Here is a 25,715-nt window from a genome sequence, read left to right as displayed (position 1 = left end):
ATTTCCCTTCCCTTCTATATACATTTTCTTCAATTACTCTGATTTGACCTGTTTTTAGATTACTTGTAAAGAAAAAGAAAGCTAAAGAGCGCCTGGGTGACTCAGATGGTTAAGCATCCAACCCTTGATTTTTGGCTCAGGTCATGATCTCAGAGTTGTGATATCGAGCCCCCTGTCAGGCTCTGTGCCAGATTTGGAGCCAGCTTAAGATTCTGTACCTCTCCCTCTCCCTCAGCTCTTCCATCTCCCCTTTCCCCTCCCTTTTTCTCCCTGCCTCTCTTAAAAAAATAAATAAATAAAAGCTAATTAGTGAAATTATCTTCTATAGTTAAAAATCCATTATGCCTTATCTACCGGTCTCTGCTTAAAGCTATGCATAAGTTGGTGGTCTCCTAAAACACCAAGTGCCCACTTCTAATTTAGGCACAGTAGAAAAACAAGTAGCACAGAAGGTAATTTAACTTGCTCTAGGGAAGTCTTTATTGATAACGTGAACGAAGAACTGGCCATGTGTCTGACATTGTCCTGAGCATTCAAGGAATTAAAAAAGCAAAGCCTCTGGCAGCTGACAGAAGCAATATATACCACAAGGACTGTGTAGATCCAACATGCAATTGCGGTGAATTCTATGCTAGTAACAGAGAAAAATCTACTAAACCTTTAGATAATGCTGGGATTTTGAAATCCTCATATTCATGTAAATGCTAATCTGCAAACAACCCACAAAGCAGGCTATTACCACCTACATTTTACAAATGAGGATCCTGAGGCTGAGGGAAGTGGCCTCTATGGATGAAACCTTGGGCCCTGACCCTGGCTGGAGAAACAGAGAAGAAAAGTATCCACACTCTCAGGGCAAACAGGTCATAAATGAAAGAGGAAGCTGCTCAATTTCTTTTCCCTGCCTCTTCTATCAGTTCGTGATAGCTCCTTCCCTGGGGAGCAGTGACTTTGTCAGTGAGAGAAATCCAAACAGGAAAAAAACAACGTCTCATTCCTGGAGGAGACTAGTGTACACTGGTTTTAAATGGGACTGTAAGGACAAGGAAATGTTCCCCCCTCACTGGTGACTGGGCTGCTTACTAGATGTAGTAGTTAGGTAAATGCATTAGTGTGAGATAACGTAGTAGATGCCACAGGAAACCTATTGCATTTTTTTTTTTTAAAGAATCTGTAGCACCTTAAATCAGTGTTTTCTGTTATGTTGTTAATAAGTATTCTCAGAACAAGAGTTTCATGAACAAAGGAGTACTATTTACAAGTACATGTGGGGGAAACTTCCTACCAGATTCTCCTATTCAGTGCTCTGAAAAGTACTTCAATAGAGAAAACATTTGATATTTGTTTAAAACATTTCTTCCCACCTTTGACAATGGAACTATGTGGGTTTTTTTTTTTCCCCTCTCCCAAAGCCAACCTATTTACATTATCAGTTCTATAGAACACATGAAAAAAAATTTCATTAAAGTAAAAGAATGAGTGGTATGGAAAATTCAGACAAATTTATATATTCTAGTGGGATTAGGGTAACATTTTTGTCAGGAGTTTGATTTAGGCAACCATTTTGTTACACTATTCAGGTAGGTTTATACCTCCATGGAGTGGTATCTGGTATTGAGAGGGTTGCATTATCTACTTTTCTGGAGTCATAGAACCAGTTGGCTTTTCATTTATTCTGTAAATGCTAAGCAGTATTAAATATGAATGCTAAGGTTAAGCATGTGCATGTTATTTGCTTAATCTAGATTCAGGAAGGGTGCAAAGAATTATGTGACATGAATGAACCAGGTTGCGGTTGGGATCTCTCTAACAGTCTTCCAATACGTGATCGTGAGATTTGTAAAACTAGAAAGAGAACATGACTGAACAATTATGGATTATGGGAGATTTTTCCAACTGCCAAGAAGTGTTTTGTTGACTGTTCCAGACTTTTCAAAGTGCTGTAACTTCAACATCCGAACCCCCTTTTTGTGTGCATAATAAACATTTCTGCTCTGTGTAATTTTAACTAGACTGAAGGATGCTTACCCTATCCAGATACCAGCTGTTGAAGCAGCAACTTTCAAACGATTTTGCAGATCGGCAAACACATTATATCATTGTGGGTTTTGCAGCTGTCTCTTCGGTTAGGCTTGCTTTGCTTTTTGCAGAGTAACTTGTGTACAGTTACAGAAGAGTATTTGTTTTCCTCCACCAGTCTTGGCAATTAGTGCTTTCCGATCCCCAGTTTTTCTTCAGCGCAATAGGTACTCTGTACTATGAACCGTTTACAAACCGAGGTAATGACTTACAAGTTTTTAAAGAGCAATTACCATAGAAAAATAAAGGGAAGAAGGGAAAATGCCTTTTCCTGGCTTGAGTCGTTTAAAAATTAATAAACATTTGAGTTCCTCTTGTGTTTAAGGCACTCTGCTAAGTGTTTTACAGCCTTTGAATTGTTAATAGTCTAAGTCAGTTGGATCAAGGGTAGAGGGGAAGGTTGTTCTTAAGGGGCACCCAAATTCCAAAGGTGAGAGTGCATTACTGTCTTAATGCAGTGGAAGGAAACCCAGTGAGGTGAGAACAGAGTCCAAAATCAGAGTATCTTGAGATAAAACTTGGAACTCAGCAGGTAGATTGTGTGTGAAGGAACTTGGAAGGGAGCCTGAGGTAATGGAAAGAAAGCCTTTGGAAGATTTTCAGCAGGAGATACCAAGGTCAAATTTGCGTTTCTAGATGAAGATGACTCAGTATAGTGAGAAGAATAAATTGGAGAGAGTCAGGCTAGAGGCAGGAAAACCCTGGGGATGTTAGTGCCTCTTATTTTACAGTGGGTTGTCAAGAAAGGGATAGATGGAGAGTCCCAAGAGTTTTCTTAGAGGCATCTATTAGCAGGTAGATCAGTTATGAGTTAAGCATGATAGAATTTTAGGACTAGAAAGTCCACTAGTCCAAGCCCTTGGTTTAAGATGTAGAAACAGACTCAGGACAATTCAGTCACCTTGCGAAAACTTTAGGGCTCATTAGTGGCAAAGCAAGGATCAGAATCCATGTCTCTAGGGAAATGTGGCTTTATATCATGTCTTCCTTGTGATTTTATTTTGTATTTTATTACCTTCATTTAGCCTTAACTGCATGGTATTGAGTAAAAGAGTAATTTCTTTTAATATCGTTATAAACTACCAAAAGGAGGGGTTCCATGGTAGAGGGAAATGCTTAGTGGCAGCTGCTTCTGCCTCAGTCTCTTGCTATTTGACTTTGAGCAATGCATTCATTTAGCTCTAAAATCTGCTTTATATCCTGTACTTTACCAGTCTGTCTTGTCTCCATTATTCAAGTAAGCAAGTATTGATCACTGCCTATGTTTCAGGGACCATAGTAGGTGTTGGGTATGCACAGTGACTGTAGCTGTGTCCTTGAGGTCCTTGCAGCAGTAAAGTGTGCATAGCAGCAGGTGAGAGGAAGCACAGGCTGCTGGCTCTGCAGCCGCAGTAGTGGGACATTCAGCCCTCTCCGAGGACTGAGTTAGGAACAGCTGCCTGGGCTTGAAACTTTGTTAAGGGCTATGCCAACATCATAGTTTCTAATTGTCTGGAAGTGTAAGTTTCGGAGGAAATTTACAAAGGTATAAAATAATATTCATATTTTGTACCTGACACTTTCGATCGGTTGTGAAATATTTATTCTGAAATGGTGTCTGGGGTTGGCCTAATGGACAACACGTCAGTACTCAGATTATAGAACTGAGTCACTATAAACTGGTAAACTGAATGTTGAATATTTCAGGCCAGACCTCAGTCTTCAGCTGTGAAAATGATACGTACTCCTGAGACATTCCTTTCTATCCTTGATTATATCATCTGGATCCCAAGGAGGTATCCTTGATCTTCAACATCTTTCCACAACTTCAAACGTTGAATGAATGCAACCCTTCTCATTTTCAGGAAAATGTTAGTGCTTCATAAAACCCATATTCTGTCCAAGAGGCCAAATATGCCTCCGTAGGGAACATGAGAATCTTGGCAGAAAATGAAGCTGTTTCCAGATCTTATATTTATATTTGGTACCCACTCATTCCTTAATTGCTTATGAGACAAATTTATATAGCAAAATTTAAGATATGCAAATTAGATTCAAAATATATATTTGTATATATCTAACATATTATAAATATATTTATAATGTGTAATATTGTATATTATATTTGTATGTTTATACTTGAAATATTCTACACTTAGGCTTAAATGTAAAAAGTCTTGATATGTGAAATTGAAATAATTTCATTTAGTTGCCTTCTTGCTAAAGTAGACTTTATTCTGTGGGGTTTGCTTCTCTAGTATTGCTTTCTTAATACTTTTTTTTTTTTTTGGTCCAGTGTAACTTTCTTGCTTGTAACTTATACCTTGCTTTAATCATTTTGCTTTTGTTCTTGCTCTTCTCCTGAGCAAGCAAACAAACCTCTGGGCAATGTGGTCTTGTAGCTCAGAATAGCAAAGAAAAAATAAATAACACTGTAACTGTAAGGAAGAAACTGTGTCCTGGAGATGAATTCATATCAAAGCAGATGCAAAAAGAAGCTGCTGCTCTGGCAGGGACAAGAAAGAACTACAGCTGTCTCAACATTTATACTTCGTAGATTTAGTGACACTGATAGTAACACAGATTAAAAAGCACTACGTTTCTACAATATATTCATCACAGATACTAAAGATATAGAGAGGAAGACTAAATAAATCCAAGCAATACCAAAAGAAACACTCAAGACATTTATATTTTAATGCAATTTGTTTATTTTGCATAAAGCAATCCACGACTGTTCAAGTGATGATGTAAATCTGATAAATCTGTACTTTAAGAATTAATATGTAATGACATGAACAATACTGTCTTTTAACTTCTACATCATTTTGCTAAATTTCGATGTGCTATTTGGAAAAATGAGTTGCTTGATTTCCTTTGTTGATATTCATAGTGTTTTGTTGCCCTTTTGTTTTAGATCATAAAATTTCCAATGTAACTCTATTTTTTTTTAAATCTTAATACCAGTGTAGTTAACATACACTGTTACAACAGTAGAGTGATTTGTCAATTCTATACATTACTCAGTGCTTGTCATGATAAATGTGCCTATTAATCCCCTTCACTTATTTCACCCAACACCCCTCCTAGCCCCCTTCTGATGTCCATTGGTTTGTTTTCTATAGTTAAGAGTCGATTTTTTGGTTTCTTTTTTGTTTTGTTTCTTAAATTCGACATATGAGTAAAATCATATGGTATGTGTCTTTCTCTGACTGACGTATTTCATTTAGTATTCTATCCTCTAGATCCACTCAGGTTGTTGCAAACGGTAGAATTTAATTCTTTTTATGGTTGAGTAATACTCCATTGTGTGTGTGTGTGTGTGTGTGTGTGTGTGTATGCCCCACATCCTCTTTATCCATTAGTCTGTTGATGAATACTGGGTTGCTTTCATAGTTTGGCTATTGTAACTGACGCTGCAATAGACATAGGAGTGTACATTTTTCAAATTAGTGTTTTTGTATTCTTTGGATAAATACCCAATAGTACAATTACTGGACCTTAGGTAGTTCTGGTGATTTTTTTTTTTTATTTTGTTTTGTTTTTGTGTTTGAGGAACCCCCATAGTGTTTTCCACAGTGGCTGCCCCAGTTTGCATTCCTACCAATAGTATCTGAGGGTTCCTTTTTCCTCCACATCCTTGCCAACACTTGTCATGGATTGGATACTAACCCTTTATTGGACATGTCATTTGCAAACATCTTCTCCAATTTAGTGGGTCAGCTTTTCATTTTGCTGATGGTTTCCTTCTCTGTGCAAAAGCTTTTCATTCCATGTTGAATAAAGGTGGCGAGAGTACACATCATTGTCTTATTCCTGCTCCTAGGGGAAAAGGTCTCAGTTTTTCACCATTGAGTGTAATGTTAGCTGTGAATTTTTCATATATGATCTTTATTATGTTGAGATAGGTTCCCTGTAACATATTTTTTTTTCCTGTAACATATTTTTTGAGAATTTTTATCATGAATGGATGTACTTTGTTGAATGCTTTTCTCCACCTACTGAAATGATCATATGGTTTTAATCCTTTCTCATGTTGATTGATTTGTGAATATTGAACCACTCTTGCATTCCAGGAATAAATCCCACTTGATTGCATTTCCCTGATGATGAGTGATGTTGAGCATCTTTTCATGGGTTTGGTGACTGGATGTCGTCTTTGGAGAAATGTCTGTTCATATCTTTGGTTCATTTTTAAAATTGGATTATTTGGGGTTTTTTTGGTGTTGAGTTATAGGAGTTCCCTATATGGTTTGGATACTAATCCTGTATGGGATAAGTCCTTTTCAAGTATCTTCTCTCATTCACTAGGTTACCTTTTGTTTCTTTGCTGAGAAGAAGCTTTTTAGTTATTTATTATTATTTTTAAAGATTTTATTTATTCATTCATGAAAGACATAGAGAGGCAGAGACACAGGCAGAGGGAGAAGCAGTCCCCATGTAGGGAGCCTGATGCGGGACTTGACCCTGGGGCCCCAGGATCATGACCTAAGTTGAAAGCAGACTCCAACTGCTGAGCCACCCAGGTGTCCCAGAAGCTTTTTATTTTAATGTAGTCTTAATAGTTTATTTTTACTTCTGTTTCCCTTGTCTTAGGAGATCCATCTAGAAAAATGCTATGGCCTATGTCAGAGAAATTAATGAATGACTGAGTTCTCTTCAATGATTTTCATGGCTTCATGTCTCATATTTAGGTACTTAATCCATTTTGAGTTTATTTTTGTGTAAGAAAGTGGTCCAGTTTCTTCTTTTACATGTTGTTGTCCAGTTTTTGTAACACCATTTCCCCATTGCTTATTTTTGCCTCCTTTGTTGAGAATGAATTGAGCATATAATCAGGGGTTTATTTCTGAGCTCTCTATTTTGTTCCATTGATCCATGTGTATGTTTTTGTGCTAGTACCATTCTGTTTTGTTTACTACAGCTTTCTAATATAACATTTTGTTTATATTTTCCAAGATTGCTTTGCTATTCCAGGTCTTCTGCATTCCATACAAATTATAGGTTTGTTCTAATTCTGTGAAAAATGCTGTTGGTATTTTGATAGGGATTGCTTTGGGCTATGTGGCCATTTCAACATTTGTTCTTAGAATCCATGAGAATGGAATATCTCTTTATTTCTTCGTGTTGTCTTTAATTGCTTTCATCAGTATTTTATAGTTTTGAGAGTACATGTCTTCCTTGGTTAAGTGTATTCCTAGGTATTTTATTATTTTTAGTACAATTGTAAATGGGATTGTTTTCTTAATTTTTCTTTCTGCTACTTCATTATTAGTGTATAGAAATACAATGGATTTCTTTTATTGATTTTGTATCTTTCTGCCTTATTGAATTTGTTTATCGATTCTAGTAATTTTTTGGTGGAGTCTGTAGGGTTTTGTATATGTAGTATCATGTCATTTGTATATAGTGAAAGTTTTACTTATTCTTAACTAATTTGAATGACTTTTATTCTTTTTTCTTGTCTGATTGCTGTGACCTGTAGTTTTTCATAATATTCTCTTATAATCTTTTGTATTTTTCTGGTGTCAGTTGTTATTTGTCCTTTTTCATTTCTGATTTTGCTTATTTGAATTCTCTCTTTCTCTGTCTTTTGAAGTCTAGGAAGGGTTTAGCATTTTGTTGATCTTTTCTGACAACCAGCTTCTGGTTTCATTGATCTGTTTTTGTTTTTTTTTTTTTTTTTCTTTTTTTTCGTTTCTATGTTACTTATTTCTGCTCTTTATTATTTCCTTCCTTCTACTGGTTTTGAGTTTATTTGTTTTATAACTCCTTAGGGTGTAGAGTTAAGTTGTTTATTTGAGATTTTTCTTGCTTCTGGAGGTAGGCCTTATGTTGCTATAAACTTCCTCTTAGGAAGGCTTTTGCTGCATCCCAAAGATTTTCAACCTTTGTGTTTTCATTTTAATTTGTCTCCATGTATTTTTTAATTTCCTCTTTGATTTCTGTGTTGGCCCATTCATTGTTTAGTAGCATGTTACTTAAACTCCACATATTTGTTCTCTTTCCAGATTTTTTCTTATGGTGATAGTTAGTTTCATAGTGTTCTGGTTGGAAATGGTGTATGATATGACTGAATTTTTCTGAATTTGTTGAGACTTGTTTTGTGGTGTAATATGTGATCTATTCAGGATAATGTTCCATGTGCATTTGAAAAGAATATGTTCTGCTGTTTTAAGATGGTATATTCTGAATATATTTGTTAGATCCATCTGGTTCAAAGTGTCATTCAAAACCATTGTTTCCTTGTTGATTCTCTGTTTAGATCATCATTCATTTGCAATAAGTGATGTAGAAAAGCCTCCTACTATTATTTTATTATCAATCAGTTCTTTATGTTTGTTATTAACTGTTACATGTGTTTGGGTGCTCCTATATTGGGTGCATAAGTATTTATAATTTTTATATCTTCTTGTTGATTGCCACCTTTAATATTATATAGTGTTCTTCTTTGTCTCATTACATTCTTGTTTTAAGGTCTGTTTTGTACAATACAAGTATTTCTACCTCAGCTTTCTTTTCACAGCTATCTCCATGATAAATAATTCTCCATCCTTTCACTTTCAATCTACATGTATCTTTAGGTCTGAAATGAGTCTCTTATAGGCAGCATACAGATGAGTCTTGATTTTTTTTTTTTTTTTTCCCATTCTGTCACCCTGTGTCTCTTGATTGGAAGGAACATTTAGGTTATTTACATTCAAATTAATTATTGATAAGTATGTACTTACTGTTATTTTGATATTTGTTTTGTGGTTGTTTTTATAGTTCCTCTATGTTCCTTTCTTGATTTCTTCTCTCATAGTTAGCTTTCTCTAATATGGCTAGTCTAGTAGTAAAGAATTCCTTTATTTTCTGTTAGTCTGGAAAACTCTATTTCTCCTTCTTTTCTGAATGGTTAGTCTTCCTGGATAGGGCAGTCTTGGCTGCAGGTTTTGTTTTTGTTTTTGTTTCTTTTAGCACTTTTAATATATCATGGCACTCCCTTCTGACTAGCCAAGTTTCTGTTGAAAAATCTGCTGATAGCCTTATGGAGTTGCCCTGCTATGTAACTGTTTTCTTTTCCTTGATATTTTAAAATCCTCTATTTAGCCCTACATTTTGCCATTTTAATTACTGCCATTTTATTAATTAATTAAATCCTCTATTTAGCACTACATTTTGCCATTTTAATTACTGTGTCTTTTTTTAAGTTTTAGTTGCTTATTTGATAGAGACAGAGGGCACAAGCAGTTGGAGCAGCATAGGGAGAAGCAGCCTCACTGCTGAGCAGGGAGCTTGATGTGGGGCTCAATCCCAGGACCCTGGGATCAGGACCTGAGCTGAAGGCAGATGCTTAATTGACTGAGCCACTAATGTGCTCCTAAAACTATGGGTCTTCGTATGGACCTCCTTGGGTTGAATATTTGGGGGTACCTCTGTGCCCTCTAGATCTGGATTTCTTTTAATATTTTATTTATTTATTTGAGAGAGAGAGAGAGAGAGAGAGAGAGAGAGAACACATGCAGAGGGAGAAGCATACTCCCCACTGAGCAGGGAGCCTGAGTTGATCCCAGGATCCCAGGTCATGATCTGAGCCAAAGGCAGACACAGCCTACTGAGCCACTCATGCCTTCCTGGTCCTAGATTTCTGTTTCCTTTCCCAAATTTAGAAAGTTTTCAACTATTTTTTCTTCAAATAAATTTTGTTCCTCCCTTTTCTTTCACTTTTTCTTCTGGTAATCCCAGAATGTGGATGTTGCTGTGCTTCATCATGTTGATGAGTTCCCTATATCTATGTTCATTTTTTATTGTTACATTTTTTTCTCTCCTGTTCAGCTTGATTGTTTTCCATTACTATGTCCTCCAGGTCACTAACCTGTTCTTCTGCTTTCTCTAGTCTATTATTCATTACATCTAAAATATTTTTAAATCTCATTTATCGGGTTCTCCATCTCTGATTGGTTCTTTTTTATGTTTTCTGTCTCTGTGTTAAAGGTCTCATTGAGATCCTCCACTCTTTTCTCAAGTCCACTGAGTATCTTTATGATTGTTGCTTCAAATTACCTATCAGGCATATTACTTATCTCCTTTTCACTTAGATCTCTTGCTAAGATTTTGTCCTTTTCTTTCATTTGGGCTATTCTTTTGTCTTTTCATTTTATCTAGCTATCTGTCTGTTTCTATATTTTAAGAAAGTTGGCTACATTTCTTGCTCTTGAAAGTTAGTGGCCTTATGATAAAGAGTTTCTGTGGTGCCCTACTGTGCAGTGCCCACTGTTCACCAGAACCTGGTGCTTCAGGGGTGTCTCCATGTGTGTTGTGTGTGCCCTACTGTTCTGGCTGAGCCACTTTGGCCTTCAGTCCAGTCATTTGCAATGACTCTTTTTGCCTGTTGTGGGCACAGTTGGGTCCCCAGTCCCTGTGTTGTTAGTGGGCTAGTCTGAGGCCACCTTGGGCCTGAGCTAAATCAGACCAGGCATTTGCCAGAGAAAAGTAGAAAAAAACTGCAAGATGCAGTTACCTGTTTTGTCCTTTGGAGAAGCTTTTGTTGGTAGGCAGGGCCTATAGTCAGGCCAGCTGTCTGCCCCCAGCCCTCCGCTGGGGCCATAGTCTGACTCCTCGGATAGGAGTCATTTTGGAATGGTGTTGGCCACTGTCAGGGCTGCTTGTTCACTGTGAGGCTTGTGACACCTCTTTGGGTGGGCTCTGACCAAGAGCATATTGGAGGGGGGCAGTCTGCAGAACATGGGTAGGGGAAGCAGAGTTAGCATGGTTTGAGGGGGTCTGCTGGGGAGGAGACCTGGAGCCAGGCCTGGATAGGGGGTGCCTATAGGAAAACACAGGGGCTGGACACAGTGTTAGCAAATAAGGTAGTAAGTGTCAGACGTTGCACTGGTTCCTGCAGGCAGCCCTGTGTTTATGCTGGGGTAGGGGGAGGAAATGGTGTATACTACTTCCTGTTTTGCTGGAGGAGTCTCCTAAGGATTGCTGCCTCTCCAGCACATACTCTGAGATTAGTAAACAAACCTCCTTCCCATATATCCCAGGTGTTTTTCAAGTTCTGCTTCTATGCTGCAGCTCTGCAGGCTGTTTGTTGTGCTGTCTCTTTAAGGGCAAGGACTTAATTTCCTCTAGCTCTCCAGGCCCTTCCAGAACTGAACCTGCTGATTTTTAAAATTCCATGTTTTGAGTCCTGCTGATTGTAAGAACTCTCAAAATTCGGCCTCTCTGGTTTTCAAAGCCAAGTGTTGTGGGGATTTGTCTTCCCAGTGTGGGCTCCCTGGTGTGGTAGTCTATTTCTCTGCACCTGTGGGGTTTCTCCCTCCTACAGACAGTCCCTCATGTTCCTCTAGCTCCTGAATGCATCTCTGTCCTTCCTACCCTCTTTAATGTGGCCGCTTCTCTACATTTGGCTGTAGAGAGTTTGTTCTGCCCATCTTTGGGTGGTTTTCTGGCTTATTTACTTTGATGCGAATGTTACCTAGTTGGATCTGTGGAATGGGGTAAACTTAGCACCCTCCTACTCTGCCATTGCCCTGGAAGTCCCTGAGACTATTTTTGAAATGATCATTTATCACTGGGCAACAAAAAGTTTCAATTTGTAAATCTATTTAAAAATGTTTGACCAGTTTATGTGGATATAAAATCAAAGATCAAGCTTGAATAAGAAAAATGAAGATTTTTATGGGTGTGTTCTGGAATTTCTCTAAATCACTCTTAAAACAATGAGATTTGCTAGAAGAGAGAACACCCTAGTGTTGTGAGTAGGGCATTGGGCTTTGACACGTGCCAGCAAAGACTTAAAGGGTTGGTCTTCTTCTTGGCTGTGTGACATTAGGTGAGGAAGGACAATGATAATAGTTAAGCAGGATCCAGGCTTCTTCCTTGTAAAATGGCCCAAATATCAATGCCTACCCGAGAAGACAGTTATGAGACAACACATGAAAATTACCTAGCAAAGCCACACCCTGAATAAATGGCCATTGGTTAATAGTATCATTATCATTTTCTAAATTTTATTAGTTCCCATTTATGAGATTAGTCATACATCATCTATCATACAGTGCAGACACATTTTGGATTTAATAACATTGGCTTGTTTTGTTATTGAAGTATACTTAGAATGTACTATGTATAATGTATTATATAATCCAAGGAATAGCTCATAATATTATATATAATATATAGTCTAGCATATAAAATGTATATTATATACTATATAATTATATATATATATACACACACACATATATACTACATATATAAAGCGATCCCTCCTTATAATGTTTTCTTTTGTTTTATACTTAGAATATTGACATTTGGAGGACATTCACTGTATATTCTTTCATTTAATAAGGCAATAGTATACTGGTTGTCAGTTGTGTACATCAGAAGCAATAAAATTAATGCTGCCTCAGTGCATTCATATTTTGTCGATATATATGCTTTGCATTTCATTAAGAAACATGCTGTCAAAATTTGTGTTAAAGACAAAGATAAACTCTTAGTGATACTCGTTTTTTGTTTTGTTTTGTTTTGTTTCTTGTGTGGGAGGCAGCAAATGCTTTATTTGAATGGTTGAAATGTTTTCCCATTCAATGTATTACTATTTTTTTTAATTAACAAGTAAGTGCTAGTTAACACTGCTTGGTTCTATAGTTATTCAACACCTTATGCAAAAGACAGGTCAGAATCATTTGATTTATGGAGTTAAATGTGCATTCAACATTATGCAAAACAATAACCCAGGATGCATGGTTTAGCTGTGACCTTAGCCTGCAATTATTTCTCAATGAAGCTCTGCCAATGCCTTTGTCAAGTACTTGTACTTTACCTACTTATTAGCCAATTTTCAAGTTGTGAGGTTAATCTTTATCTATGTTACCTTTAAACTAAATACTTATTGTTCCATTAAGCACTTTAGTACTTTAGAAACTCATTGGAGTGAACTTCCTTGCCTGAATCTGTTATGGCATGACCTGCTGATACAGGTTCCTTTGAAGATGTGAGGTGGTTTTATATTAGGCAGAGATGATCGGAGCAGTCTACTTTATGAAGAGAATCAGCCCGATATGCATCGCATAGACAGTGTTTCCTTTTGCCATAGGACACTCACTGGTCATTAAGATCAGAGACGGCCTTCAGTTACTATAGCTGAAAATACCACCTTGATCTGCATCTTCTTAGATTCAACATAAACTTTTGTGGAGCATGCCTTTGAAAAGTCCATGCTGGCACTCAGGGGGTCGCTATATAGTACTACACTCTTAACATATGAGAGAGAATGACATTTTTGTTTGGTAGAATGGTAATCTATGTAACCATAGTGTGAAACCACATTTCTTCAAATGCTACCTACCTGAAGTACATACAAGTATGCTAAAATGTCTTTTACTTTGATACACTGATAAAAACTTTATTATAATAAAAATGTGTATATATATAGTTGGTAGTATTTGTTCATAAATTTTTAAACTAACATGGTTCTACATGCTGTGTCTTAAGTGAGTTCAATGAGTTCTATATTTCATTCTGATTCTGAGAAATACTTGTTTATTACATATGAAACTAAGAGTATTTTACTTCTTTCAGAATTATACGCACAGTTCATTTACGTTAGTACAAAGGGAAGACCCACCACATGACTAACCATGTCCATGAATATTTAATTTTTATCGCTGTTATCCTTTAAATTAATTCTTAATTTAACTCTTGTGTGGCTTATAGAATATAGTTGAAGGGATGATGTGTACTTGCAGGAGGGTAGAGTTTCCAGGAAGATGAAAGGAAAGTCTTCACTGAAGACTCATTTTAGAGAGCTGGGGTATTTATCCACCTCTGAATCTGTCAAGATAGAATGCAATTTCATTTTCCAGAATTTCAGAGTTAATAAGAGATACATTGGAGTAGGAAGCCTTGTTCTTGACTGCTGTTAACTTAGGAAAAAAAAAAAACTGAGACTGTGAACTCAAACATGTTAATGACACCTTTTCAAATCTCATGGGTCTATATATGCTTACTTTATCCATCTTCATCCAGACTGATAGTAAATGATTATCTTTCTTCTTTTCAGATTACGCTATTTTTTTTTTCTTATTTTTATTCCTTGTTACTGGGAAGTGGTTCCTCTGACATTTTTGTTTCATGTAATTTTGTTGTTTAATGACTTCGGTAGGAGAGAATAACGTCTGTATTTTTGTTTGTGATCTTGTCCTAATTATACCTTGTTTTATTTCCAGTTGTATTCCTGCAATTAATGTTTATGTTTGTTAACATCCATGCACTTAGTGCTATGAATAGTAACAGATGCATTACAATGCACAGTATGTTCAGTATGACTGGCAAGTCCCCATGTCCTAAGTACTAGGATGATAAGCTTAGGTGTTTAATACCTAGATTGCTGTTATTTCAGGGCTTACTATAATCACTAGATTTTTAGGAATCTTTACGAGCTTAATAAACTGACTTGGATCTCTAAGGTACTGAAATAAGGGCAGGATTTATAGATGGAAAAAAATAGGCAAGTGCTTTTTAAAAAAAATTGAGAAAAAAACTAGGGACACATAATTTTTTTTTTAGCACTATTTAACATTTGGACTTCAGTTATGCAGAGAAATCTTGTTTGAGAAGCAAGCCTTCCATTGACAGAAATTGGGAAGCCGACTTGAGACTGTAACATAACAACCTGGCAAATGTGGCCGGTGGATTGGAGAGTGCCATGCAAATTGAGAACCGCTGTGGCTCTGGAATGAATGGGGGTTTGGTCTGGGTGCCAAGTCAATGTAAGGAATGAAAGCTACATCCCATGAAGATGGTTTAGTGACAACTCTGGCTTTCAGCAAGTTGATGAAAAGCTTTATTATTCCAGTTCTGCTGCAGTTGCAGGAATCCATTTGGGGGTTAAGCTTACCCAAGATACTACCTCATTTGCACAGAACTTGAAAAATTTCAGTGATTGATTTTATAAATATACATGTGTCTAACTTAGCATAATCAAAAACATGCATTAAAATATTTAAGAGTTTAATTGCAATATACCTTTCAAATCGATATGTAGCATCTGTTTGGATTTATCCCTTTATCTGTCAGATAAGCTTCTATTAATCCTCAAGACCTAATTCACATATTAATTTCCCATCTTCTCCTAGGTGAATAGTTTTCACTGCTGGGTTTTACCAAGATATTCCATAATTAGGAGCAAAGAACAGACATCAGACAACCTAATTGTGAATCCTAGGACTGCTAATTACTAACAGTTTGACCTTGGGGTAACCATCTCATGGCTTTAAATCTTGATTGCTTCATCTGTAAAATGATAGACTAGTAGCTATTTAATGATAGCTACTGGATTTCTTTTGGGAGTAATCAATAACATAGTGTATGGTAAACATCTATAAAATGCTTATTTATATAAAGCTCATTTAGCGGTCATTCTGTTTTTGTAAGCAGTGGTTACTATTATTTACTTAGGACTTCTGACATTTTTGTTTTAACTTTCTACTTGTAGACTACTTCCTCTATTATGCTGAGGATCTTCGATACAGCAATAACTTGCTATGTATTGATCTTCCTCAGTAAACAGCAGGTGTTCTGAATACAGGTATTTTATTAATTTAGAGTGAATAAAGAAAGAATGCCATTCCTTTAGAAAATGCCACTAGATGGACTTAACAGATACACATTCAGTATTATGTACCCTCAATGCCACCCATCACCTGTCCTAAAGCATCAATATTCTGCATGTGAAAATCAAGCTCTTTTGAGAACTATGTCACTGGTGTTGGTTCCTGTCATTTTGCCCAGCAGTCTATATATTGAACCTATTTTGTCTCCTAAAACACACTCCTGGTTCACATGTCTTTTTACTCACTCAGTTATTGTTTACTCATATCTAAGACTGTCCTTGTCTTATTTCTTTGTTTAACCTGCTTATTCCAAGACTTAGCTCAGGTATCACCTTGTCTCACACTTCCAGCTAGGTATAGGCTCTCATTTTGCCTACTCGTCCTATGTTACATAACCTTTGTTGTTATTGTTTTTGTCTCTTCCCCATGAGATTATATTGTTTTCAAGGGCCGGCCCAATTCCAGTGTCTTAATTAATTATGAATGATTTGTCAGTTCTCAGTTCCTTGAAAAGATTCAATAAACATGTGTTGAGCTGAACTGAATATTTTTTTTTAATTTTTATTTATTTATGATAGTCACACACAGAGAGAGAGAGAGAGAGAGAGAGGCAGAGACACAGGCAGAGGGAGAAGCAGGCTCCATGCACCAGGAGCCCGATGTGGGATTCGATCCCGGGTCTCCAGGATCGCGCCCTGGGCCAAAGGCAGGCGCCAAACCGCTGCGCCACCCAGGGATCCCCGAACTGAATATTTTATATAGAATTTTGCTTTCTTGATACAGCTTTTTGACATGTATTCAAAAGGACACAATTACTATATTTGCATTTGCCTGTGTAAGATGTTACTTTGAGGCCCTTGTAACATAGCTGCCAAATATATGTAAAACTGAGCTCAAGAAATAAGTAACTTTGAGCTTTTGGGAAAGAAAAGAAAAAGGATTTGATTCTTCTTGGAACATGATATGTAGCCTTACATCTTTTCCATGATTTTGATCAGTGCATAGCAAGCAAGTTTGCTGGATCCTTACATTTTCTAGAAAAACTTTTATTCTCAAAAAAAAAAAAAAAAAAAAAAAAAAACTTTTATTCTCTTACTTCTTATATTTGGCTTCTTTAGAGCACGATATTTGAATAAAATATACATCTTAGGAAAAACATATTTCTTTTCAATTCTATGGTTTCTGGTATTGTACTGGCATAAGATTTATTTATTTATTTATTTTTAAAACTTGGAGTTCAATTCGCCAACATATAGCATAACACCCAGTGCTCATCCCATCAAGTGCCCCCCTCAATGCCTGTCACCCAGTCACTCCCACCCCCCGCCTACTTCCCTTTCTACCACCCCTTGTTTGTTTCCCAGAGTTAGGAGTCTCTCATGTTCTGTCTCCCTTTCTGATATTTCCTACTCATTTTTTCTCCTTTCCCCTTTATTCCCTTTCACTAGTTTTTATATTCCCCAAATGAATGAGACCATATAATGTTTGTCCTTCTCCGATTGACTCATTTCACTCAGCATAATACCCTCCAGTTCCATCCACGTTAAAGCAAATGGTGGGTATTTGTCATTTCTAATGGCTGAGTAATATTCCATTGTATACATAGACCACATCTTTTTTTTTTTAATTTTTATTTATTTATGATAGTCACACAGAGAGAGAGGCAGAGACATAGGCAGAGGGAGAAGCAGGCTCCATGCACCAGGAGCCCGACGTGGGATTCGATCCCGGGTCTCCAGGATCACGCCCTGGGTCAAAGGCAGGCGCTAAACCGCTGCGCCACCCAGGGATCCCTACATAGACCACATCTTCTTTATCCATTCATCTTTCGATGGACACTGAGGCTCCCTCCACAGTTTGGCTATTGTGGACATTGCTGCTATAAACATCGGGGTGCAGGTGTCCCGGCATTTCACTGTGGCATAAGATTTAAAGCAGTAGCCAGGGATCCCTGAGTGGCTCAGTGGTTTAGTACCTGCCTTTGGCCCAGGGCGTGACCCTGGAGACCCGGGATCGAGTTCCATGTCGGGCTCTCTGCTTGGAGCCTGCTTCTCCCTCTGCCTGTGTCTCTCTCTCTCTCTCTGTCTCTGTCTCTCTCTCTCTCTCTGTCACTCATGAATAAATAAATAAAATCTTAAAAAAAATAAAGCAGTAGCCAGCTGTGTCAAGTTTTGTGAAGAAAAAAGATATCTTTTAATAGACCAAGAAATTAATTGATTTCATAAAAGGTTTTCCTAAGCTCCCCAACCAGTGCCCCCCCTCCAAAATTCCAGCATAATCTAAGTAATTCTAATGCTATAAAGATTCTAGCCTCCTTTAAAATAAATTAGTTGGAAGCAGCAAGATCTTGTTTTCTTTCACTCCACCAGGCTGTATCTTTCATCATTTTTTCTTTTTCTTTGAGAATGTTGTAAGTAAAATCCTTGGCTTTCTTCTCATTTCAAGGAAATCCTCTGTATAGTGGTATACACTGAAAATAATTGTAGCAAACTTACAATTTCCCATGTATAGTGTCTGGTTGCCTAATGTTCATGAACTGTAAGCCAGTTTTGTGATTTTTTTTTTGCCATAATTTAAACAAATAATGCTACTGAATTAGATTGTGTTTTAATTGAGAGAAACATAATATAGTTTTTATAATAGATATTTTCCTAAAGGGGGTCAATAGTGTATGCTTAAATTGAAATCAATTAACCTGTTAGTGCTAGAAGCATTAATATTACCCATCCTAGTAGCTATGATCATGGCCCACCAAATCACATTGAGTGCTTAAGATACTAGGCTCTGTGTTCAGTGATAACATGTACTAAGTTACTTATCAAAATATCTAAGGCAACTATTATCTCCACTTATAAATAATAAATAGGGTCACGGAAAGTTCATAGTTATATAGTTTTAAAAAGTAGAAACGGGTTTCAATTCTATAGCATAAGATCATAAACACTCATAATATAGGCTTACATTTGCCTTTTTTGTATCTGAGGTTCTAGGTATACTAATTTTGGTTTCTAGACAGTGAACTGCTTGAGAATGAGGAAAATTATATTGCATCAATTTCTCTATTTACTACATAATAAGGCTGCAATTAATTTTTGTATCCTGGTCTTGAGATCATGTACATATTTACATGGTTCAAGGTTTCCAGCTATAATTCTAAGTACTTTTCTATATTTATTTTACTTAAAGCCACAAATACATACTTTCATTCTTATTATTGATCTTTCTTGTGTATGGCCCTAAAGTCCAGAAACATCCATAAGGAATAACAACAATGACAATAACATAAGGAGCCATATTCATCAACCATCAAGATGATTGATATTTATTATATTTGGTACCTAACATAGAGAGATTTGTAATTCTTAAAATCTTATCCTATATTCTCAATTTAAAAATTGGGAAAACTTGGGGTGCTCAGATGATTAAGTGTCCAAATCTTGGTTTTGACTCAGTTGATGATCTCAGGGTCATGAGATTGAGCCCCACATGGGTTCTATGCTCAGTATGGGAGTCTGCTTGAGATTCTCTCCTGCTCTCTCTGCCTTCCTGCTGCTTGAATGTTGTCTCTCTCTCTTTCTCAAAATCAATAAATCTTTTAAAATTTTAATAAGAGAATAAAATAACCTTAAATGCCATTAGCTAAATTACGAGGCATAGAAAGTTAGAGATGGAACCACACAGTTGCACAGTTGACATGGAAATGAGCTGAGAGGAAAACACAATTATACTGTCATATTCTTGTTCCCTTTAATGATGCTACCTTGCTTTGGCTTCTATATTAACAAAGAAAAAATTGCTATAAGAATATGAGTGATTGAATTTTTTATCAGAATTTATCATCCGTCATCAAGAGCTAGAGAGAGGTGTGAGCCAGTTAGCCCAACCTAATTAACTTGCTGTGATAGAGTGATGGCAGTGATGCTAATAATACCACTGATGACTAGTATTTATTGGGTGCGATCTTTATAAGCATTATCCACTTTAATCTTTATTTTTTTTTAATTTTTTTTATTTATTTATGATAGTCACACAGAGAGAGAGAGAGAGAGAGAGAGAGAGGCAGAGACACAGGCAGAGGGAGAAGCAGGCTCCATGCACTGGGAGCCCGACGTGGGATTTGATCCCGGGTCTCCAGGATCGCGCCCTGGGCCAAAGGCAGGCGCTAAACCACTGCGCCACCCAGGGATCCCCCCACTTTAATCTTTAACCCATAAAAACTAAAGTTCCTATCATGTAGATGGAGATCCTGATACTCAGGGAGATTTAATTGCCCATTTCCCTTGGCATTGTTGCAGGGTAAATGTTTGAAGACAAAGTAATATCATAGTCTATACTTTTAGCCATTCTGTATTTTCTACTTTGGTCCATACACCACTGTAATCTGCTTGTAGCTAGCAAAATTGTAGGAATTCTCACTACCAAAGACTAATTTTGTGAGTTCTTGTTAGACAGTGGTAAGAAAAAAATATTGGGGCCCCTGGGTGGCTCAGTCCATTAAGCATCCTATTCTTTATGTCAGCTCAAGTCTTGATGTCAAGGTCATGAATTCAAGCTCCAAATTGGGCTCCACGTGGGATGTGGAGCCTACTTAAAAAAAAAAAAAAAAAAAAAAGTGTATTTCCGATTTTTTTCCATTGTGTAGATTTTTCCATGTGATCTAATGAAGGACACCTTGAGTTTAATATTATTCTAAGAAAAATGAATTCAGAAAAATTGTCATCTGCAATACATCTGGTGATTATGTATAGTATAGACATAACTAATCCTTGATAGGGGAACAATACATCACTGATACAGATGAGCTTGAGAAATTAGTAGGCCTGGCTTACCTGTGAGTTTCCTTAATTGATATTTCCAAAACCAAGACAAAACAAACCACTCTCACTGTGGCTTTGATGATTCTTGAGAGGCTCAAAAGGGAAATATATCAATTGTTCACTACTCTTATACCAGATGCTGCGCTATGTATTTCACATAATTTACTTTTAACTATCATATCCATTCTTCAAAAATATATATAAATATATTTTATTTATGTGTAACTAAATTATTATTATACAGTTAGTGAATAGAATTAAAACCATGGTGTGGTGTTTATTTTGATTCTAAAACATTAAAAGGTGTTAACTACATCAGAAGTTACAAACTTTCCAACCTAGGTCAAATGAATTATGTATTACATGTATACTCCAATATGTATTTTTTTTTTTTGCCCAAAGTGTTGTTAGAATTTGTTAACAACATTTAAAAATTAATTTCATAAAGAAATCCATATTTCAGTATTTTGAAATAATAATAATCTGGTAATATTGGGCTGCGCAACAATGTGTTTGTATGTATATGTGTGTGTGTGTGTATTGATATGCTTCTAGTTAGGCAGAAAAATAGTAAATTAATCAGTGTTTTAATAAAAATGTGTGGCACAGTGGCCTCAAAAATGAAATATAATCTCTTAAAATTGAAGTTTTAGGGGTATCTGTGTGTATGTGTAAATCTATGTATTCTTTTTAACAAACAGGATTAGGGTAATACAGCGTAACTTTGTCACAGTGTACTGGGAAGAGATGCAAGGCCCAATGAAATACCTAGAAATCATCAGTTTAATTATGGCTGTGCCAGTTGCTTGTTAAGGGGGTTTTGACAAGTAAATTCTGAATCCAGTTAGATTCCTGAAAATGGAAAAACTCTTCTAGGTAGAGACACTACATATATAGTAAACTAAGATTATGCATATTATTTATAACAGTTTGAGGGAGAAAAAGTGAATAGTTTTAGTAGACTGTATCCAAAACGATACTGAGCATCAGGCATGTCCCCCTGCAAGGCAGAAAAAGATTAAATGAAAAATATGAAACTAAAGAGAAACTCTTAAGAAAGAGTGTAGTCTAGCGGCAGCAATATACTAGAAAGCCTGAGAAATAGAGAGCTGTTGGGATCAGACTGATTGACAAAAAATACTGAGGGGAAATTCTGAAACTTCTATACAAAAATGATTAATAACATGCACAGAGATGCTCTATAATGTTGATCACACCAGTATTTGTCATAGAATTTGGAAGTAAACTTCACTCTCATCAAAATGTATTCTTTAATAAATCATGCCATATAAATACTTTGGGACATTAATGAAACCATTAAAATGACATTGTAGAATTGTATCCATTAATGTAAAAGCTGAATATCACACTTAATTTATTCAATAAACATTTATTAAGCCCCTACTATGTATGAGATAGTATTATGAGTGTTAAAGCTCCAATGATGATCCCAAACTATCATGAGTTCAGCCCCCTTTGGGTTTATGGTCTGTTAAATGAAAGACATCCATCAAGTAAATATGCAAATGAATGAATGTAAAATTACAACTGTGAAAACACTGTGAAAATAAAAGTATGGTTTTAGCAAAGTGTGCAAAATGAGTACCTGGTCTAACTGGCCTTCCTAAATCTGAAAGATGGGAGAATTAAGAGTTAACTATGTGTAAGTCAGGAGTTAACAATACAAGGAAGAAGAAGAAAGGAACGAAAAGTCTATATGGCTTTTGTTTTTTTTTAGCCTAGAAACTGAAATGTATAGGTGGCTAGAGGTTAGTGAATAACAGTGGATTTGGGAGAAGTGGAACTGGAGAAACTAGTATAAAAAATTGCTAGGATAACAAATACCGAATGTTTACTATATATCCAACGATATGCAATTATTACATAAAATACTCTCAGCTGCTTTTGAAGTAGATATGACTATTTTCATTTCTACAGATGACAACACTAAAATTAAAAATTGGCCCCAGGTCACACAATCCTGGCAGAGCTAGGCTTTGAATTCAGATTGAATCTTATTCACCACATCATACTCACCTTTTAGGTAGGAGACAGATCATAGGTCTATTTATGATATTCCAGCCTGTTCATCCTAAAAGTGAAATAAAACCATTGGCCCATTGGCATTTTTAGATAAATTCCTCTGATGTTTGTGGTGAGGAGTTTTCAAGAGAAGCAGCGAGGACGGCACAGAGAGACCAGTTAGAAGGCTATGAAATACTCGGGATCCCTGGGTGGCTCAGCGGTTTAGCGCCTGCCTTTGGCCCGGGGTGCGATCCTGGAGGCCCGGGATCAAGAACCACATCAGGTTCTCGGCATGGAGCCTGCTTCTCCCTCTGCCTGTGTCTCTGCCTCTCTCTCTCTATCTCTGTCTATCATGAATAAATAAATAAAATCTTTAAAAAAAAAAAAAGAAGGCTATGAAATACTGCACAAGATAGATCATGATAGCCTGAAGAAGGGAGAGGACAGTAAAGATGGGGAAAAGATCACAGAGGAAGAGATGTTTAACAAGCAAAGTAGATGGTCTTTGATTTGTTGAGAAGTGAGAGAGAGGTGTTCAAGAGACCACAGATTTATGACTGATCAATGAGATGGAAGGTGAGATCTTCTCTAAAATGGGCAACTCTGAACAAGCACCAAGTGACAGCAATGAATAGGCACTTGATTTTCATCTTGGCTGCTTCTGAAACATGCTAATGTTGAAACCAAAGCAGATGAATAAATCTGGAAGCCAGCGGTGATAATTGAGCTAGAGATGTATATTTGGGAGTCAACTGTGGAGAGTTGACAGTCAAAACTGTGGGCTTAAATGAAATTACATAGGAAAATATATTGATATGGGTAAATGTAAATCACATATTAACGGTAATTATATCTCTATTGCTCTAAGTATTCTATGTACTTTTTCCTATACCTGAGGTTTTTAAAAAATATTTGATCTATCTATCTATCCATCTATCTATCATCTATTTAGAAAGTAGGAACAGTGGGAGGGGCAGAGGAAGAAGGAGAGAGAGAATCTCAAGCACACACCCCACTGAGCTGTAGCCAGACATGGGGCCTCATGACCCCCAAGATCATGACCTGAGCCGAAATCAAGAGTCAGATGCTTAACTGAGCCACCCAGGTTCCCTAAAATCCACATCATTAAAAAAAAAAGATTTTATTTATTTGAGAAACAGAGAGCATGGGAGCAGGAGAGGGAGAGAGAACCTAAAGCAGACTGCACTGAGCATGGAGCCTAGGGTGGGGCTTGATCAGATGACCCCAAGATCATGACCCGAGGCCAAATCAAGAGTCAGCCGCTTAACTGAGCCACCCAGGTGTCTCTACCTGTGTGTATTTTTAAAAAGTAATCAACATATATTGTTCTCTGTGGGTCAAAATTAAATAACTTTTTATTCCACTTTATTGAGATATAGTTGACAAAATTATATTTAAAGTATGTAGCATAATGAATTGACATCTGTATACATTGTGAATGAAGTTCTTCCATGCTTTCATGGAGGAGAAGCATCTATGTATTGATTATTAATCTATGTATTAATTAACACATCGATTACCTCACATACTTAATTTTTTGTTTTGGTAAGAAATCCTACGCTCTATCCTCCTAGAAAATTTTACTCATACAATACAGTATTAACAACTATAGTTAGCATGCTCTACATTAGATCCTCAGACATTATTTACCTTAAATTCAAAGTATGTATCCTTTTACCAACCTCTCGTTCTTTCTCCCACTCTCCAGCCCTGACAACCACTATTCTACTGTGTCTATGCATTCGACTTCATTTTTCAGTTTCTACATATAAGTGATACTGTGCATATTTGTCTTTGCCTGGCTTATTTCATTTAGAATAAGTTCACTTTAGAATAAATTCAACTATGTTATTGCAAGTGGAAGGGTTTTCTTCTTTTTTAAGGCTGGATAATACTCCACTGTATTTATTTGCCACATTTTTTAATCCGTTCATCTGTAGAGGGACACTGAGGTTGTTTCTATAGTATTGTGATATAAGTGGGTATACAGAGAGATGTAAAAGAGGTATAAAAATATCTTTTGGGGGGCACCTGAGTGGCTGAGTGGGTTAAGTGTCTAACTCTCAATTTAGGCTCAGGTTATTATCAGGGTCATGAGATCAAGCCCTGTGTCAGGCTCCATGCTGAAAGTGGAGCATGGAAAGTGGAGCTGAAAGTGGAGCCCTCTCTCAGGGGCGCCTGGGTGGCTCATAGTTAAATATCCCATTCTTGATTTTTGGCCCGGGTCATGATCTCAGGGTCCTAGGATCAAGCCCTGTGTAGGGCTCTGTGCTCAGCAGGGAGTCTGCTCATCCCTGTTCCTCTGCTCTTTCTCTTGTGCTCTTTCTCTCAAATTAATAAATAAAAATCTTTTTAAAAGATTCTCTGTCTCACTCTCCCTCTGTTCCTCCTCTCTCACTTTTTCTATCTCAAAAAAAAAAAAAAGATAATTCTTTTAAACAATGATTTAATTTCTCTTGGTTATATGCCCAAAAGTGGGATTGCTGGATCAAATGGTAGTTCTATATTTAATTTCTTATTTTCCATAGTGATTGTACCACCTTATATTACCACCAACAGTGCAAATGTGTTCCTTTTTTCCACATCTTTGCTAGAATTTGCTATACCCTGGCTTTTTAATAATAGATAACCTAAGAGGCATGACATGATATCTCATTGTGGTTTTGATTGGCATTTACCTGATGATGAGTGATGTTGAGTACCATTTTATGTACTCATTTGCCATTTGAATGACTTTGGAAAATGTCTACTCAGATCGTTCGCCTATTTATTTATTTACTTATTTATTGGTAATTGACTTGTATGAGTTACCTGTCTCATGAATACTAACCCCTTGTCAGATATGTACTTTGCAAATATTTCCCCTCATTCCACAAGAATTGGACATTGCTTTGTGATGGTTTCTTTTGGTGTGTAGAAGCTTTTTAGTTTGATGTAGTCCTACTTGTTTGTTTTTGCTTTTTGTTACCTTTGCTTTTGGTATAAAATCTAAAAATTCATTGGCAAGACCAGTACCAAGGAACTTAACCCATATATTTTCTTCCAGGAATTTTAGGTCTCAGGTTGGAAGTCTTTAATCCATTTTGAATGGATTTTTGTGTATGGTATGAGATGATGTTCCATTTTCATTTTTTTGCTTGTGGCTCTCAGATTTTCCCAACACTGTTTATTGAAGAGACTGTGCTTT

The 25,715-nt window shown here is 36.6% G+C and overlaps 1 protein-coding gene across 5 annotated transcripts in view; it reads left to right on the top strand.

Moving 5' to 3' along the window:
- The window catches only part of DPP10 (dipeptidyl peptidase like 10), a 1,276,525-nt gene that overhangs the window by 705,376 nt on the left and 545,434 nt on the right, over window positions 1–25,715 (top strand). The window lies entirely within an intron of this gene.

The sequence above is a fragment of the Canis lupus genome, chromosome 19, assembly GCF_011100685.1.
Source record: "Canis lupus familiaris isolate Mischka breed German Shepherd chromosome 19, alternate assembly UU_Cfam_GSD_1.0, whole genome shotgun sequence".
In the NCBI taxonomy this organism is placed as follows: Eukaryota; Metazoa; Chordata; class Mammalia; order Carnivora; family Canidae; genus Canis; species Canis lupus.
This window is presented reverse-complemented; position numbering and strand designations above follow the sequence as displayed.